The 18881-nt window shown below is 43.9% G+C and overlaps 1 long non-coding RNA gene across 1 annotated transcript in view; it reads left to right on the top strand.

The window, feature by feature from the left end:
* Positions 1-913: 913 nt before the first annotated feature.
* LOC143643297 (uncharacterized) overlaps positions 914-18881 on the top strand; it is a 48524-nt gene continuing 30556 nt past the window's right edge. The window contains exon 1 of the long non-coding RNA XR_013156196.1: positions 914-999. This is a non-coding gene — a long non-coding RNA (uncharacterized LOC143643297). The remainder of the gene's footprint in view (positions 1000-18881) is intronic.

Below are 18881 nucleotides of genomic sequence, written 5' to 3'. Positions count from 1 at the left end.
AGGAAAGGTCTTCTCCTCTGGTGGGTTCCAGCCCTTCCTGCTGGTCAGCTATCAGAGCATGGCTGGAGAAGGAATTACATTGTATTCGCAGATGTGATAACTTCATAGCAGACTGTTTTCTTCACACTGGGACACAGGGCAGCCTCCCCCCTACATTTTTTCTTGATTTCACATTGTCCCTGCTTTAACATAGGGCCCAAAGTACAAAAGTCCTCTGTGTGCGGCTCCCTCCTCCCGCCCGCCCTCTCTGCACCTCCCTGTCCCCACCCAGCCCTGACACACTCTGGGCAGAGACTGGCAGACCCCAGAGATGTGACCTGGGGTTGGCATTCCAAGGACCCAGCCATTTCAGGAATTGCACATGTCCCCGATTAAAACCAGCAGGGCAAATCTATGCACGAGTTGCTACAATACTGAAGAAAATAACAGTTTGATGGGTTTCTCTGACTCTCCGTGTCCAGGAAAGAAAACGTTCACAAGGAGAAAAGGAACAAAGAAAAGAAGGGAAAGGAGAGCAACACAGGGAAAACACGAGGGTCTGGGCCACCGTCTGCCTAGACCAAGCCAGCCTGATGTCGCTTTCTGCACATATACGCCTTGCCCAGTTTTAGCTCCTCGCGATTTCCTGGGCAGATGCAACTTCTAGAAACCACTGGGACACCCCGGGAGGGTTCTTTCATTCTAGGTGAGATTAGAGTAACCCCCACTGGAGTCCTTCGGTCACAAGGCCCACAAGGAGGGGTAAGGATGAGAAAAAGCCCTTAAATCCCTGATGTCCAAACCGTCAGCTTTGTTCATTTGTTTTATTTTTTAAACATCCTCATGTCTGAGCATAGGCCAGTTCTTGTTCCGTCAACTGTTAGGCTGAACAGGGTTGGAAGGAAACAAAGGGAAGGGAGTTTACCAAAGAAAGAGCACATACACAGAAACCCAACAACCCCAGAAAACTCTAGTAATAGGAACTGACATCCAGTGGGCTTGAGAGTGATTACGATCATGGTGAGTCGATGGCTGAATTAATGTGATATGCTGGGGACAGGGTGGGGAAGAGAAGCAGAGGTTCTTTCCAAAGCCTGTCGAGTTACAGCATGAGCCCGTAAGCTCTTCCAGGCTGCGGAGTTAGCCCCATGGTGTAGCTGCAGCTTTGCCTGTCTCTGCCCTGGTCTGAGGTCTTGGGAGTACCAGCTGCCTGCTGCAGCCATGCTGAATTCATACGGAGGTCCAACAGTAGCATTCCCCACAGGCCCAGCCTCCTTCAGAGACCCAGATGTATTTATGGCCAGTGTCCCGGGTTTACTTCTTGGAGGCAGCATGCAGGTCGTTAATCTATGTGTAAATGTCAAGTTCAGGTTGGCAGAAAGTTTTTCTGAATCCCTATAATTCTGGAAATGTTTCTTCAGGATTGGGATTTTTCCATCCAGGTTCCACATGGACCCCCTTAAAGAAATCTGCATTCTTCTTTTCTTGGTTGGTTTCAATTCAGAGAGAAGATGTTACATGAATTGGGCCTTCACGGGTGCCTAAGAGTTCACCAGGATATGGTGTTTGTTTTGGCATTCACTCAGCAAGCATCTATGCCTGATTCTGAATAGGCCAGTGCTGTGCAGACATTGGGCTTACAAAGATGAGGTCATTGGCTTCAAAGAAGATGCAATTTAATGCAGCGGACAGGCATAGAACTAATGAACTATGATAGAAGGCTGAATGGAATAAAGGTTAAATAGCAGCATTTAAAGTGACTTCTGCCTTGAGAATCAATCTCCTGCTATTCTGAGTCTAGATTGAGCTTCTGGTAACTGAGAAGTGTTATCTATTGTCCTCCATTCTTGCTGAACTAATTCAATATAACTTTGTCCTTCCTTCCTTCCTTCCTTCCTTCCTTCCTTCCTTCCTTCCTTCCTTGCTTCCTTCCTTCCTTCCTTCCTTCCTTCCTTCCTAACCCCCTCCTTCCCTCCCCCATTCCTACCTTCCTTCCATCTTCTGCCACAAATGCCTTGATAATTTTTTTTTTCCAACCAAATGAAAATAATGATCATTTCTAAATATGTAGTGCATCACAAATATCTTTAGGCCTTAGAAAAGTCATCGTATTAATAAATGGAAGAAACTGCAATTACACCCCAATATGTCTAGCTCTTGAGGAAGTGCTCTTACTACTGCATCATCTTGCCTCTGTGTGTTTTTTTATGTGTCTCCCTACAAATATGTATTTCCATACACACACACACACACACACACACGCACACACAGAGGCAAATATGTGATGTATCATAAGGAAATTTGTTCACAGTGTTTTTGTTTTGTTTTGTTTGTTGGGTGACTGCATGGGCCAGGAAATGAACTGGGGTTTCTCACATGGCGGGTGAACATACTACCACTGAACTATCCATGTGCCCCTCTGTATATGTTCTTTTTTTGTATGCTGTATGGTGGGGATCACATTTCATTCTTTCTTCCATGTGAGTATTCCCTTATTGCAGCGCCATTTGTTGAATTTTTGTTTGTTTGGGAAGTGTATCAGCTGGGGTTTGAACCCGGGCCGCCCACATGGCAGGGGAGAATTCTACCACTGAACTACCCTTGAACCCCCCTCTGTGTATGTTTTGAGGTTGCATATAACTACTCAAAACCATTTTCGAGATGTGGCATTCATAATTTTTAAAAATCTCCTTTTGATCTTTATAATATACTATAAGTTAAAAAATGAATTACACTTTCTTGGAAGAGTAGAGATTTGCCTTGTTTAAAATTAAAAGAGCAACAGTAATACTGGACAATTCCATAATGCTTTAAATATTCTAAACAGCATACACACACTGTTCCATTTCATCCGATTACCCACTTACATGTATAGTCAGACGGCACCAACATTAGTTACATCAAATATAGTTATCATCTATTCAAGTAGCATTGAAGAACAGTTAATTGTTATTCATGGCAGCCTCTTCTAAATGTTTTATTTATATTATTCATGAGAATCTGTAAGGAGAGATAAGCACCACTATCTTTTTAAAGTTAAGGAAACTGAGGCAAAGAGGCATTAAGTAACCTGCCCTGATCACGGAGCCATTAAAGAGCTGAGCTGGGGTAAGAACCCACACAATCCGTCTCGTAGGCACTTTGCTTTACTAATGGGGACTCTCTCAGCTACTTTTTCTTTTGTCTTTTAAAAGTATTTTGTTGTGATTGCTATTTTTCATTTATTTATTTATTCTTTGCATGGGCAGGCACCGGGAATCGAACCCAGGTCTCCAGCACGGCAGGTGAGAACTCTGCCTGCTGAGCCACCATGGCCTGCCCACGTTATTGCTATTTTAAAATCTATTTTATTAGTTGAAAGTTTTCAACATGAGTTTTTTATTGTAGTAACATACATATATATTCATAACATAAAATTTGCCATCTTAATTTTTAAGTGTACTTTCAGTGACATTAATTATTTTACAATGTTGGGCTGTATTACCATCTCCCTTTTTTTTCTTTTGCATGGGCAGGCACTGGGAATTGAACCCAGGTCTCTGGCATGGCAGGTGAGAACTCTGCCTGCTGAACCACCGTGGCCCACCCCATCTTTCAATTTTTTTAATCACTCAAAACAGAAATTCTTTATCCACAAAGCAATAACTCCCCATTTCCCCTTCTCCCAGCCCCTGAGAACCTTTAATCTACTTTTTGCCTTTATGAATTTGCTTATTCTAGATGTTTCATATAGGTGGGATCATATAATATCTGTTCTTTGAGTCTGTCCTATTTCACTTAACATAATGTTTTGCAGGTTCAGCCATGTTGCAGCATGCATCAGAGCTTCATTGCTTTTTAATTTAGGCTGAGCAATATTCTATTGTATGGATAATACCACATTTTATTTACCCATTCATCTGTTGATGGACAATTGGATTGTTGCTACCTTTTGGCTACTGCGAGAATTGCTGCTATCAAAATTGGTACATAATTATCTGTTTGAGTCCCTGCTTCCAGTTCTTTGCCATATATACCTAAGAGTGGATTTGTCAGGTCATATGGAAATTCTATGTTTAGCTTTTTGAGAAACTGCCAAACTGTTTTCCACAGTGGCTGCACCATTTTAAATTCCCACCAGCAAGAAATGAGAATTCCAATTTCTCTATATCCCACCAACACTTGGCATTTTCTGTGGTTTTATAAAAGCCATCTTAGTGGGTATGAGGTAGTATTGCATTGTAGTTTTGATTTGCTTTTCTCTATCGTCTTCCTTTGCTCAATCTTGATTTTTTTCCCTACCCACGTAGATCTTGATCCTGAGTGTACTCCCTAGGAAACTTTCTGAATGTTAAGCTCCTCAGATTCTGTTTGCTGAAGAACCCAACCTGTGACTGAAGGTGTGAGCTTATCTATCTATCTATCTATCTATCTATCTATCTGTCTGTCTGTCTGTCTGTCTGTCTGTCTGTCTATCTATCTATCTATCTATCTTTCTATCGATCTATCATCTACCTGTCCACCTATACATTTGGGAAAGAAGGATTTCATACCCATTATGTTCTGCTTTTTTTCCCATGAAATTAGAAGCATGGTCATTTCTCAAGTGTAAGGGATACATGCTGTACATTGCAATGTTCTAATGTAGAGAAATAATTTAAAATAACTTAAATGCACAGCAATAGATAAATGGCCTAAAAATTATGGTCTATTATGTAGACAAAATACACGACAATTAAGAAAATGTTGTATCAACCTAGAAAAATTTAGAAGGGATGAGGAGACTCCAATCTAGGGGAAAGGATTGACATATTATTTGGAATAGCCACCATGGAAACAGGAAAGGAAGCTTATAGGAGACTGATAAAGGGAATGCCAAGCAACCCAGTGGTACGAATCCGCTAGTTGTGTGGTTATTGCCAATAATTTTGGCATGGAAGCAACAACTAAGAAGACAGAAAGCTGAATTAACACAGAGTGAGAAAAACCATCTAATTCAAGAGAGGCAGTGTAGTTGTAGTGGTTAGGAGCCTAGCTTCAGGAACCAGGGTGTTGGGTTCAAATTCTTGCACCACTGCTTGTGACCTGAGGGTACAGCTGGCTTTATTGGTGTGCAGCAAATCCTGCTCCTCCAAGGATCCTGAACTTGGCTTAAAGCTCGGCTGTTGCCATCTTGAAATGCTTGCTTACTTTATCCTTGGCTTGCCTTTAGTGAGCAAAGTTGATGGGACAATACAGTGCGCCATGAGCAGAGGCTATGCCCAATGCGCATGTCCTCCCTTGCTCTGTTGTCCTGTTTGCATATAGCTTTCGGTATTGCTAGGCAGCTTCCGTAACAAGAGGTAATTTCAGTTGGCTTCAAGCCTTGCTGAACTTCCATGCATCGCTGGTCCACTTGAGCTCTCTGCTCAGGCTCCATTCCAGCATGTCTATAACAGAGTAAGGAAGGCTGACAGCTCCCAGAGGTCATGCTTTCCATACAAACCAGTACTTGCTTCCAAAACACAAAAAGGATAAAAGGTATGGCATTCTAAAAAACACTAACCACCAAGGAACTCTATCATATTCTTTCTTACTCACGTTACTTTCTTGAATTAGACAACCACTGAAAATGAGTTTGCACAAGGGAAGCGAAAGATAAGGCAAACTTTTCCTTTCCTTTTCGATCTTTTCTTACTCACCAGTAAGCTGAAGGCAAGAAGTGTTGATAGAATGTGCAAGTATGAAGAAGTGAAATAAAAACAGCTGTATGTAGCGCTTCCACTGTTCTGGTAAAAATGAAATACGTATGCATGTGCAGTCTGTGAAATACTGGTGACTGTGCATATAACTTAAATGCCCTTATACTTGCTTTTAAAACTGGCATTGCACAATGTAAAATGAAGTAGTAATTCATGCTCATGTAAAATTTTAATTGCCCTTTATTTAGGATGATGATTACTCTTGTTATGTTTTTATAAGTAATAAAATATTTTTCAATGAAAAAGCTTATACATTAAATTTCATTTGGCAATGGGCCCCTCAAATTATATAGCTGGCCATGACTAGAGGGCATTGGCCAAATTACTCAACCTCAGTTTCTTCATCTGTAAACTTGAAAAATGAAGAAAGTTAATTCAGGGTGTTAATTATAGGGTGGTATATGGGAATTTTGTATTTTATGCATGGTTTTTCTGTAAACCTATGACTTCTCTAATTAGAAAAAATGAATAAAATTAATCTATATAAATGGTTTTCAGTAGAACCAAGCACATAATAATTTGCCACAATTATCTGGGAAACGTTTACATGGCTGAATCCTGAGGTAAAGGAAGAAAAGACATAAATGTAGTGGGGAGAAGGTAGAAGAGCTTGAGCGATTGAAGGCCTTGAGGCCAGTGAGTTCTGAAGGAAATCACAAATGGAATGATAAGAAGTTGGGTTCAGAGAGTGGGCTTTTTGAATTTCAGGGTTTGGCAGTGGAAGAGTTCTAGGTGATGACAAGATGAAATGGAATGGAGGTTAAATTGCTGTGAGGTTGAGTTATCAGATGAGTCATCCACTTGAAGACTGAAGCCATTTGGGATGACGACAGAGATTTGGGTTGGAAGAAGACTTATGAGCCAGGGGTCAAAGTTCCCTAGAAATCTGTGACAGTTGAGGTCAAGAAATGGCTGTAGCAGGCCTGAGAAGAGGGTAGCTTAGTTGGTATAAGCCTCAAAAAAAAAAAAAAAAAAAAGGAGGGGTTGAACATAGCTATTTGCTCCAGCATGAAGCTGGGCTCCAAAAGGCTGAAAACACGAGTAGGTGCAAAATATTTTAGGAGGGACCAAATGCATGTATTCCATCCCAAAGGCAAATAGCGTGAAGCCAGGGACTAACATGGAAAATGTCAAGTCCTAATTGGGAGGTAATAGGATCACAGACACAAATGTGAGTCAGAGATCAGAGAACAGCCAAGTGGAGGAAGCAATAGAACCCAGAGAGTCAGGAAATAAGGACGGAAATGTCCAATAATTGGATGAGACTGATATGGGATCTAGTTAATGCCTGGTGGCTCCTGATGCCGCCATCCTAAAAGGCCCCTGGGAGTCTGGATAAGCTTTGAAAGCCCATCTAACCTCTGCCCCCAGAGAGCACATGCTGGTCCCAAGTTCTCTGAAGGCAAGCAGCACCCCCGTCCCTTAATAGTGTGGTGATCAGTGATAAAAACCCGTCCCAGAGCATTTCTCTATTTGTCTAAATCAAATTAAATCTGCTGAGACTCCAATGTTGCCAATGTCAGCATGTTTTCAGGACATCCTCATATTTGATTTAAAACAAACAAACAAACAAACAAAAAGCAAGAACAAACATGCTCAGTCTTCTCAGATGTCAGAAGATGGAGGCGAGGTGCCTGCTCCCGGATCTGCAGCGGTCTCTTGGCCGAGCCCCTTGCCCAGGCCGCCATGAGCGAGCTCCCACCCACTCATGAGACTTTAATGGAGCAGAATAAGCTACTCAGAAATACGCTCACTCACGGGAAAACTTCGTGGGGGTTTCCGAGGCCATGCCAGGGCGTGGTCAGTGCTCCCAGAAGCCTCCCGTGCAGCTCTCGCCTTTGAGGCGCTGCCTTCTCTCCTGCTCAGGATTCTACCTGTCTGCAAACAGCAGGCTGCTTCCTTCTCCTTCCCTTTCTGGAAGGTTCAGTCATTCTCTCAGGGGCGGGAGGCTTCCCCCTGGGCCAGCACTTTCCTTCTCAGTGATAAAGCCACCATGCTCCTCCCCTAGGTGACAAATCCTGTTTAATCACTCGATTGTCCCTGAGTTTTAACAAAAATAGTGGCGCTTGGCAACTTCTTCCATTTGCCATGAAATGGAGGTAAATGCTATTAACCGAGTGAAGAAACTTAGACCTCAAGGACACAAAGGCCTGGGGTAGGGATGGAATGAAGGGTGGGGAGGAGGGGAGGAAATACCTTTCGTGCCTTTGTGTTGAGCTTACTGGAGAGAAAAACAAGGTGTAGGTAATTTCTGAGTAGCTTATTCTGCTCCATTAAAGTCTCAATAAATTGCCCTGCTATATGCAAATTCTGTGGAATGTTTGGTCTTTAGTGGACTCCGGAATCACCCCGGGAGGGGAGCATAAATGAAGACAAGATGCAGCACTAGTTCTGTGTCCCAGGGCATTGCCACTGCGGCTGGGAGAAGGTAGCTGAGCCCGAGGTAGGAGCTGACCAGGCCTTAAGTCCCCTGAGTGTCCAAGGTCTTCCTGCATCCAGTGACCTTCTGCGTCCTGCAGTTACCCAGAAAGTGACATTAAACCCAATTGTGCCACGTGCTCAGGCATACAAATGGGTATCAGAAAGCATTTGCCTGAGGTTGGGGGTGATAAAGAGAGTGTATTTCTGAGCCAAATACAATAAGCAAAGTGCACAAACCTTCTCAGGATTACTTATTAGCCTGGGGAACAGGGAGTTGGGGGAGGGGGATTGAATGGGGCGGTGGGCTGGGAGTCCTCCCTCCCCACATCTGCAAGGCAATGGAGACTTCTGGTCTTTTCGCTCTTGTTTGGGGTAACAAGATGGCAATATTAGAACTCTTTTTTTCCCCCTTTTTATTTTAATGGGAAAACAACCCTCCTGGGTCTTTCACTCCCAGTTAACACTCCATATACCGCCTGAGCTCTTAACTCAATGCCAGGGTCAGAGAGACTCTGAAAAAAATATCCCCTGCTGAGTTTTGCCCAGAAGCCACTTCTCTTTTTTCTTTGTGCTTTCCCAGTTTTTGCCTCATTCATTTTCAGAAGTAGTAGCAGGTCCATGCTCTTTGTTTTCTGTGGCTGTGTGTATGTGTGTGTGTGTGTGTGTGTGTGTGTGTGTGTGTGTTTTACAACCCTGGCAAGGGGCATTAGTAAGAAAATCAATATTTGTTTCAAATGTGAAATTTACAGGAAGGGCCTGGGGGAGGAGAGAGAAGTTGAGGCAGATAACAGGAATGCTCGGAGAAGAGGGGCCATCTTGGACACTGGCCAGCCAACGCTCAAGGGAGAAAGCCACCCCGGAAGGCGGGGCTGCTCTCAGGCTTCTCAGGACCTGGGCTGAGGCCCTGCTGCAAGGAGGGTTGAGCTGGGACTGTGGCGCAAGGAGTGACGGGCAGGGGGCGAGGCGCAGAGTGACTCCGCTCAGTGGTCAGACTGGGTAGGCCTAAAGGCTTCCCTTAGAGGCATTGTGAGGGTATTAGTCCCAAGGCCAACTCCAGAGAGGTGCAGGCAGACAGGCTCCAGGCCAGGCCTCATGTCCAAAGCAGGACTTCGCAGGCATGGAGGTTCGTGAAGTCAGTCAAGATGCAGAGCTTCTTTTCTGGAAGGCTTCTCTGGTTTGCCACAGAAGCCCTTACAGTGGCTCAGACACAGGGATGGGCTGTTGTCCCTGAGGGAGGGGCTGAGAAAGCTGGTGAGGGCTAGCTAAGATGATGGCACCTCAGGCAAGTGGGCAAGGGTTCGGGGCCAGCCCCCAGCACCAGGACAAGCAGGAAACCAAAGCAGGAGGCTGTCGCACGGACGGGGCCACCATGAGTGGGGCCAGCTAAATTAGGGTGAGCACGCAGGGGGCCCAAGTCCACTAGATACTGAGTTTCAGACAGCAGACTTCAGACTGTACCTCCTGGTAGAGAAGGAGCCTTCACGGGCCCACGCAGCCCCATGCAGGGTCAGAGTCTGCCCATTAAAGGTCCTGGGGACCTATAACTGAGTGGAACTGAATGCTGGCAGGGATGATTAGACCCAACGAGAGATAAAAACTCAGGAAATTTGCCTTTGGAGGTTCCTACCATAAAGGAGCAGGTGGAGAAGAAAAGCATGGAGCTCAGCAGTTGCAATCCAGAGCTCTTTCAGGGGCTGATTGTGGTATCCTCAGAAAATAGCTTAACCTTGGTATGTCTCAGTTTTCTTATCTCAAGGGTGTGAATCTCTTCTATAATTTAGAAAATTTTAAACCTGATTTTGAATTTCTATTTTTCTGAGTATGTGGGAAATTTAGATTTAGTCACTCATGGAACTCTATACCCTAGAGCTGTGCAAAGGTCCTGGGATCTTATGCAGTGCCAAGGCATCTAGAAGTTTGTTTTATTCATTCAATGAATACTTATTGGCATCTACTCCAACCAAACACTGTTGCAGGCACAGAATAAATATATGAACAAAACAGAGAGCTCCCATTCTAGAGGAGATGGCAAGGAGGAGGAGTGGCGGTGGCAGTGGGGAATGTGGGGGGGGTGGCAGACAATGGAAAGGTAAACAAATGGATCAACCAAGAAATATGATGATTGCAGAATAAGGTAAATATTGTGGTTTAGTGGAGTCCAATAAATGACATGCTTGTTCCCAACTTGAGTCCTGAAGCATTCACGGGACAATCATATGAATTGGGCAGTGGTGATCCAAGCACAAGTTTTGAGACTCAGCCAAGCCAGGTTGGAGGATGTGGTTTAAGAGTGCAGGACCATCTGGCTCCACGCTACTGTACCCCTGTATTAGATGTGTTTGCATATCTGGCCTCAGGCTATGCTGCTCAACCACAGGCCTCCCTCCCCCTGCTGGGGCAGGACCTTCACCAGGGAGCTGATTTCTTGGTCCAGAACAGACCAGCACTCATGCCCCCTGCATGAGGCAGATCTCAAAAAGAGAGGGAGGGGCTGAGCCACTTTAGACCAAACAGCTTCTCCGAACTTGCCAATTAGATAAGACACCCTTACCCCGGTTGAGGGAGATCAGTAGCGTTATTCTGTCTAATGGGAGGGTGCTCCACGTGGAAGGAAACATCGGGGTTGTTTCCTTCCAAATCTATGAGGACAATAATACCGAGTGACAGCATAGACAGTGAGGCGTGGGGCAGGGAAACATGGGGATTATTTTAGCGAGAGAGGTTAAGAAAAGCTCTCCGGGGAGGTGGCCTTTGATGGCAGACCTGGATGATGGGAGAGAGCTACTGTGTGAATATTTGAGGGGGAGAACTTTCAAGATAGGGGGACAGTGAATGTGAAGGCTCTGAAGAGGGAATAAGCTTGGTAGTTTTCAGGAACTTAGGGAAGGCTAGTGTTGCTAGAGATAAGGTTGGAGAGATGGCCGGGGGGCTGGATCGTGTGTGCGACCTTTGTGGGTCCAGATGAAGAGCCCAGCTGTTATTCTAATTGCAAATAGCTGCCACGGGAGTGTCATAAGTGGGGAAGAACCCAGAGGCAGGGAATGAGTCATTCTGGAAGAGAACTCAGAGTTTTTGATTCCTCCTCAGGTGTTCTTTCTGTTATGTGCCCAGAAAGGTAGGGGCTTGTTATCCTTGCTCAATCTTCCTCAAACGATTGTAGTGAAAAGTGAAAAGATAGAGCCTGCTACTTGCTTTGGAAATTAGCAAGTGCTGTTTGCAAATACAAGTTGTAATTTTCCTGTGCTTTCCCCATTGCTGCAGGCCTTGGCCCAAGGCTAAATTTGGGGCTGAGCAACCCAGAAGTTAAAAAAGAAAGAGGAGATGAGAAGTTCTATCACAGAGATAGAATCTGATCAGTTTTAGAAAAGCTGCCTCTAGCAAGTTGAGGCAGCTCTGTCTGTTGGTGGCAGAGATGGGCGTTCACCCCATGATTTTAGATTCCTAGACTAGAGTTCTTAAAGTAAAGCCATATTAAAGTGATGTCCTCATTTTTCTGTTATAGATTTCATCTTCTTATAGGCAAATAGTGAGAAAACAAACAAGTGTTGGAGGAACATCTACTATGTTCAAAGATTTTCTACTAGTTCTGGCTCCACTTTTACTACTTCACTTATTTTCTTTTTCTCTTCCCACTTGTTCTCCTTTCCTCTGTTTCACACTCTTAAAAAAAAAAACAGACTGATTTTTACAGCAGTTTTACTTTTACAGAAAAGTTGAGCAGAAAGTGTGGAGAGTTTCCATATAACCCTCTCTCCCCCTTTCTGCCTAGTTTCTCTTATTAACATCTCACGTTAGTGTAGTACGTTTGCTACAGTTGATGAACTGATATTATTAACTTAATTACTATTATTAACAACAGTACACAGTTTGAATTTGGGTTTCACTCTTTGTGTTGTGCAGTTCTATGGGTTTTGGCAAATGCATAATGTCATGTTATCGTATAGAATTGAATAGTTTCACTGCTTTAAAAATGCCCTGTGCTCCACGCCTTTATCCCTCTCTCCCTTCCCTTTCCCCCACCCCCTGGCCCTCCCTCTTTTAAATATTTCTTGAGAATCTACTAGGTGTTAAGCTCAGTAATGTGATCTTAGCAAACTAGTGTCTCTGAGATTCAATTTCCCTTTCTGTAAACAGAGCTGGTCCTAATTGCCCACCTATGCCACTGGGTGGTTGTGAGAATTAAATGAGATAAAAGTGTGGGACCCTCTGTAAACTGTACATTTTTACTAAGCTGCAAGGAGAAATGTTTTTATCAGTAGACGATGGAAGGTAAGGAATCTGCAGTCTTGGTGAGTAGCCCTTACCTGCTGTAATGGCGCACCCGTGGCCAGGCTTCCTGGTCTGGGCTTCTCCACTCATTGCCCAGCTCAGTAATCGTAAGTAGGTCATTCTCCCTGCCTCTGTTCACCCCCCACCCCCTTCCTTCCCCCACCCCAGGGGGGAAACTCAGCCCACACGCAGCAGCTGGTAGTCAGCAAAGTGCCTGCTCTTTTGACCTAATTATCTCAATGGGTTTGCTTGGGGCCCTGGAGGTCAGGGAATTGATGGGAGGTCACACCGCAGCCTCCAGGTCCACCAGGAGTGAGTGCCCCCCCTGGCAGCCACTCAGCATTCTGGCTAGCCCCACCCAACACAGGATTTCAAATCTACAGGCCAAGAGCAGCAAATAAAAATAAGAGGGTGGTTAGAGCAGGGTTTCTCAACCTACTTTAACTTGGGCCAGGTACTCCCTTGTTGTGGGGGCCTGTCCTGCACTCTGTAGGATGCCTGGCAATATCCTTGGCCTCTACCCACTAGACACCAGACGCATCCCCCAGTTGTGACAACCCAGAATGTCTCCAGACATTGCCAAGTGTCCCCTGGGTACCAAAATCTCCCCCAGTGGAGAGCCACTGGTCTGGAGTGTCCCAGTTTCACTTGCAAAAGGGTGAGTTTACCAGCAGTTCAACTTTTCTTGTAAATCTAAGAATTTGATTTTAAATTTTGCTCCTAAGTTACTGTGTATGTGCTTAGAAAATGGCTCATGCAAATTTTGCATTTACTTATGCTCGATTTTGCCCTCCAGAAACACTAGGTGAAACCAACAACTTCGCTAATAATATGACACCAGAAGGAAAGCTGGAAGTTAAAACATGAGAATGTATAATGCAGTGAATCTTGTGGAGTTCGATGATTGAGATGAACCAAACAAATATAAAAAAGTTCTTTCAGGAACTAGAACAAATGTATGACACTATTACACAAAGTTAATATAAGACAGGTATATGGGAGAAAATGAACCTATTGCAAACTAGACTACAGTTAACAATGATATCTTAATACTCTTTCAACAGCAGCAAATGTACCACACCAATGCTAGGGGTCAGTGAAGGGGGGCAGGGATAAAGAATATGGGATGTTTTGGGTTTTCTGTTTTCTTTTTTCATTTTTGAGTAAAGAAAATGTTCTAAAATTGATCGCAGTGATGACTGTACAACTATGTGATGATACTATAAGTCATGGATTATATACTTTGGATGGATTGTATGGTATGTGATATAGCGCAATAAAAGTACATTAAAAACCATATTCCAGAAAAAAAAAGAGGAGATAAATATAAAAAAGAAAGAAAGAGTCTAGTTGAACACAGAAAACTGAGTCCTGCTGAATCAAACTGCATAGAAATATATTCAGAAGATACATTCACACACCTCAATTAGCCTCCTGCTGGAAGGCTGAGTGAAGTTGAGTTTGAGCACAGTTTTGAATTGTTAGGAAACTAGAGGGAAGTGAAGGAGAGATAGTAGGAGATACAGTAGAGGACTTTAACCAATGGGAGGCAATGATAAGAAGAAATGTCAAGTTAACCTGACAAATCTCTTATGTAACAATTAGGGCAACAAAGTCTTGGACTGTTTGGGTTGGAATGAGTTTCTCATTCCTGGATGAATTCAAGAGAAAATTATGCTGCAGAGAGGCTGGTGACACCAGCTAGGAGTTTTAACTCAATGGTCCACATGGTTTTTCCTGTCTTTAAGATCCCATAACTTGTGAAAGTTGCTATAGGTAATGACAGTTTTGAACAAGAGAGTGACTTCCTGGAATTGGTGTATCAGGAGGATTATTTGGGAAGGTATGAGCGGTCATAAGAAGAGGGAGAAGTTGTAGAAAAGCCTGCAGGGGGGCTGGTCATAAAATGATGACTGCCTACATTTACAAACTGGGGTAAAGAGTAGGAAACAATTAGTGTAAGGAAAATTAAGGAAGAGAAGCAGCAGAATTTGGGACTATTAGATTAGATGTGGGAACAAAGTTGGAGAAGATGAAGAAACAATAGGAAAAAAAAAACAACCCTCAACTGTTGGTAAACATGGTTGACTAAATTGACTGTCAACCATGGGGGGAGATGATGAGATGGGTTTTCTGCTGTGGGGCTATTTTTGGGACCCAAAATGTATGATGGCATAGTTGTAATCTGCTTGGTTTTATGTAGCAGTCAACATTGCATCTCAAGAATCAAATGGCACAGGGCTGGGCACAGAGTAGGCACTAAATTATGATTTTTTGAGTGTTAGTTGAAAGGGTTCTTCTACAAAAATATAAGCCCTAATAACTCAGGCAATTTTGATATCTGTCTCCTCGAAAAAGTGAACACTTCCATCTCAGCTATCTCATTTGGAGAGATAAACAAATTCATAATAGAGAATGAATTGGGATGGAGGTGGGATGCTGTGCAAAAAAATGAGAAAAGCCTTTTATTGTTCATTAAAATATTAGTATCTACAGCTCACATTGCATAAAAGTAGGACCCACAGGGTCTAGACAGGTTGAATGCTAAGTGCCAGTGAGTCATCATTCAGAAATGTCCACAGGGCAGTTGGAGACACTCAATTGGAGAAAGGAAAGAAATTGGGAGTGGAGCTTGAGAGGTAGGAGACGTCACACTTCAAGGAAGCAGCATCAAGACTGAAGAGTCTGGGGCCACACCTGAGGTAGGCCCAGTTAGGGGAAGAGGTGAGGTAAGGAAGTGGGGAGTGTGGGGGGTCACTGCAGAAGGTGGATGAGAACTACATGGTACCCTTTTGAAGAGGCCATGCGAGGAGACCCTTTCCAGGAGGCAGTCTGCTGTCAAATGCCACAGAAGATCAGAGAGGGAGCTCTGAAAGATGTATCTGACCCAGGTAGGGCTGCTGCTGTTGTCAGTGAATGCAGCCATAATGGAGTGGGGAGGATAGAATCTGTATGGCAGAATTTTACCAAATCAGTGGGCAGTAAGGAGATGGAAATAGGGGTATCAATTGGCAGTTTTGTCTTTGAATGGAGGGCTAAATTTAGAGGTGTATGATTAAAATAAGTGGTTCAGAACATAAGACTTCAAAGAACACAGAAAAGAGTTATTTGAGATGTCTTATAGGAGATCGAATTTGAGGTTAGTCTTAAAAGGTGGGTGAGAGTTTGCAGGGCAGAGGGTAGGAAGTAATGTTTTGTATCCATTTGCCTCCTTACAAAATCTGGAAATCCCCTGGTTAGCAGAACTCAATTCAAAATGCAGATTGTCAAGGGGGTTGGGCTTCGTGGTAAAGAGAGACCTCTGAATACCGTCACTTAGGGCACTAGAAACGGTACCTTGAGGAAGTTACCTAACCGGAGCCTCTGCTCCCTTACCTGCAAAATGAGCATAATAACCACTTTCAAAGAGCTATTGTAGGAAGTAATGAGATAAGGTGTGTAGAGTTGTTTAAACACAAATAACCAACGCCATGTAAGCCCCCAGCTGGTCTTATTTTATATGATTACCAGATCACCCAGCTGCAGGTTTTCTTTCGTGGGTGAGAAAACGGAAGTTATGAATCAAGGTTGTTCAACCGGTGTGTGGTGTGGAATGAGATTCAAGCTGAGTTCTTCTGATGCCAGAGTCTGTGCTCTTCACTTGCCTTCCCCTCCCCCTTCCCTTCTTAGCATTTTCAAACTACTTCTTGTGGTTGGACAGTAAGCTGTGTGCATGCTTATGAGTGTTTAGAGGCACGTAATGTGGGTGGAGATGGAGAGAAGGGTACAAAGATGAATAAGGCATAGAGTGTGCCCTTGACATGCCCACAGTCCAGGCTAGTGGGGAGGGTATTATGTAGACAGGTGATTAAAAGAAAACGGTATAAGCGGTGCAATAGACTAGCCACAGAATGTCGGGGCAGCCCAGTAAAGAGACAACCTCACCCTGTGGAAGCTGGGAGAGGCTCTGCGGAGGAGGGGTCGGTCATCTCAGGTCCTGAGGGGTGCATCGGCATGTGTTAGGTAGGGGTCGGGGAAAATCCATTCCAGGAAGCGTTGCTGAAAGGCTAAATTCCAGCGTCTCACACTGGAACAAGTGTCCTGTGCTCCAGAACAGAAAAAGATCAGAATGGGGGGCGGATTTAGGATAGTTGTCAGGGAGTGTGGAAAATGAAGCTGAAAAATAAGTGGGGACCACATTATCAAGGAACCCTTTTTGTGGCAAGCCAAGGAGCTTAGGCCTTATTTTTGGATAACAAAGAACCAGCAGAAGTCTTCGGGTAGGAGGATAAGCAGATTTCTTTTTCTTTTATTTTTTGTACCAGTTTTGTTGAGATGTAACTCATATGCCATATACTCACCCAAAGTATACAATCCAAATTGTGCAACCATTACCACGATTTCAGAAAATTTTTATTACCTCCAAAAGAGACCTCCTCCCCTTAAGCAGTGACCCCTGCCACATTCTCTCTATCTCCCTTCAGTCCTCAGAAACCATGAATCTACTTTGTTACTGTAGCTTTGCCTATTCTGGACAATTCATATAAATGGAATCATATAGTATGTGGCCTTTTGTGACCGACTTATTTCTCTTAACATAATCCTTTCAAGCTTCCTCTATATTATGGCAGGTATCAATACTTTATTCCTTTTTTATTGCTGAATAATATTCCATTTCATGGATAAGCGCATTTTGTTTATCCATTCTCCAGTTTTGGGCATTTAGAATGGCTCCACATTTTGGCTATTATGAATAATGCTGCAATGAACATTCACATACAAGTTTTTGCATGGATATCATTTTCATTTTTTGAAGGGTGTACACCTAGGAGCAGAATTACTAGGTCATCTGATAAAACTGTTATCTAACTTCTTAAGGAACTGTCACAGTTTTTCAAAGCAGCTACATCATTGTACATCCTCACCAGTAGTGCAGGAAGGTTACAATTTTTCTACATCCGTGCCAACTCTTATTATTATCTGTCAGATTTCTTTATCGGGGGTTATTGGGGCAGAGTTTGAAGGGTCAAGAATTGTGGGGAGAGTCCCATGAGGAGACTTACAGTGGCCACCTAGAGAGTTGATGGCAGAATGGGGTGCAAATCTGGCTAATATTATTAATGGCTGTATGAATTTCTTGCCTCAAACTCTTGTCAGTTTTCAAATGGGGAGGGAAGTATTCTATTGTATGAAGAAGACTCTTCTCCATGGGTGGCAACATGTACCAGTGGGGCCCCTTTTAAGCTGGCAGGAAAGGATTTCAATCCAAGAGGAAACACTTATTTTTATTCATCTACTGTTCATATTCTCAGGGTGAGACGATAGCTGTGGAAGCTTCCCTAGTTCAGCTACACGGCCAGGCTTAAGGTGTTATGCGTTGTCTTCACAGAGAAGGCCCAGGGGCTCAGAACAGAAAGCAACTCTTCTTGGGCAGAGAGTGAGATGGGATGAGAATCACCACTTTGGAAAGCTGGATGCTGAGTTCTTTTGGATGGAATCAAATCCATTGGATGAAATTCCCTGGGCCGGCCTAGGAAAGACCCCCCAAACCAGCATCACCTTCAACTATGCAAAGCCCAGCTAAGGAAGGGGCTCTCTGATCAGGGAGTTCGAAAAATGTTACTTTCTATTTCAGTCCTTGCTGGGCCACTGTCCACTCTGAGGCTCTGTTAGTGTCATCATCTCCTCTGTGCAGTGGCTGCATGGTAGTTTTCTGTTTTCCTATGAGGCCAAGACTCACGTGCAGATTCATCTGTCCCTGAAGAGCAGAAGCCCAGGAGGACTCTTAGCAGTGGCATGGAGCCTCCTCTGAGCACTCCTTCATTCCACGAATATTGATCAGTCTCCTACTATGTGCTAGCTCAGGGCTAAGTCCTCTGGAAGTCCTGGAGAAGACAAAAGCCCTGCCTTCAGAGACCCTTCAGTCCAGGTAGGACCTCCACGAAGGGTAGGAGTGTGTGTGCGTGTGGGTGTGTGTGTGTGTGTGTGCAGATTTTGTTTAGAATGCCGTCACTTGCCCTTGAACTAGTTAGAACTGCATTCTACCTAAACAGTACTGCTAGCAGCATCAAAGGCCTATGGGGAGAGGGCAGACTTTCCTCTTCTGAGACAAAACGGAAGGGCGTATGTATATGTGTGTGTGGGGGAATCTCCTCTAGACATGAAAAACTGGGGTCCTAGAGCCTCCTCCTTTCAATCTCCATCCCTGCACTAAAATATCTAATTGGCTACAGGACAAAGGGAGAGGAAATTGCGGGTCAGCAAAACCCCAAGTTTATAAAAATAAAGCACACACCAATGCAATAAATGTGTAAGACAAAGACTTCCCTTTAGAAGCAGGAGCTAGAAAGTGCAGGGGATCACAAAAAAACAAGGAAGCGAGGCTTCTCTCCCAATTATTGTGCACTCTCAGCTGTATTTTGTTGACCTCGCTGATTTCAATCAGCTTTCAGCACATCCAGCCTTCACCTGCTATGAATCAAAACCTGGAGGGCTCTCTGTTCTCCCATGCTC

The sequence above is a fragment of the Tamandua tetradactyla genome, chromosome 8 (assembly GCF_023851605.1).
Source record: "Tamandua tetradactyla isolate mTamTet1 chromosome 8, mTamTet1.pri, whole genome shotgun sequence".
In the NCBI taxonomy this organism is placed as follows: Eukaryota; Metazoa; Chordata; class Mammalia; order Pilosa; family Myrmecophagidae; genus Tamandua; species Tamandua tetradactyla.
This window is presented reverse-complemented; position numbering and strand designations above follow the sequence as displayed.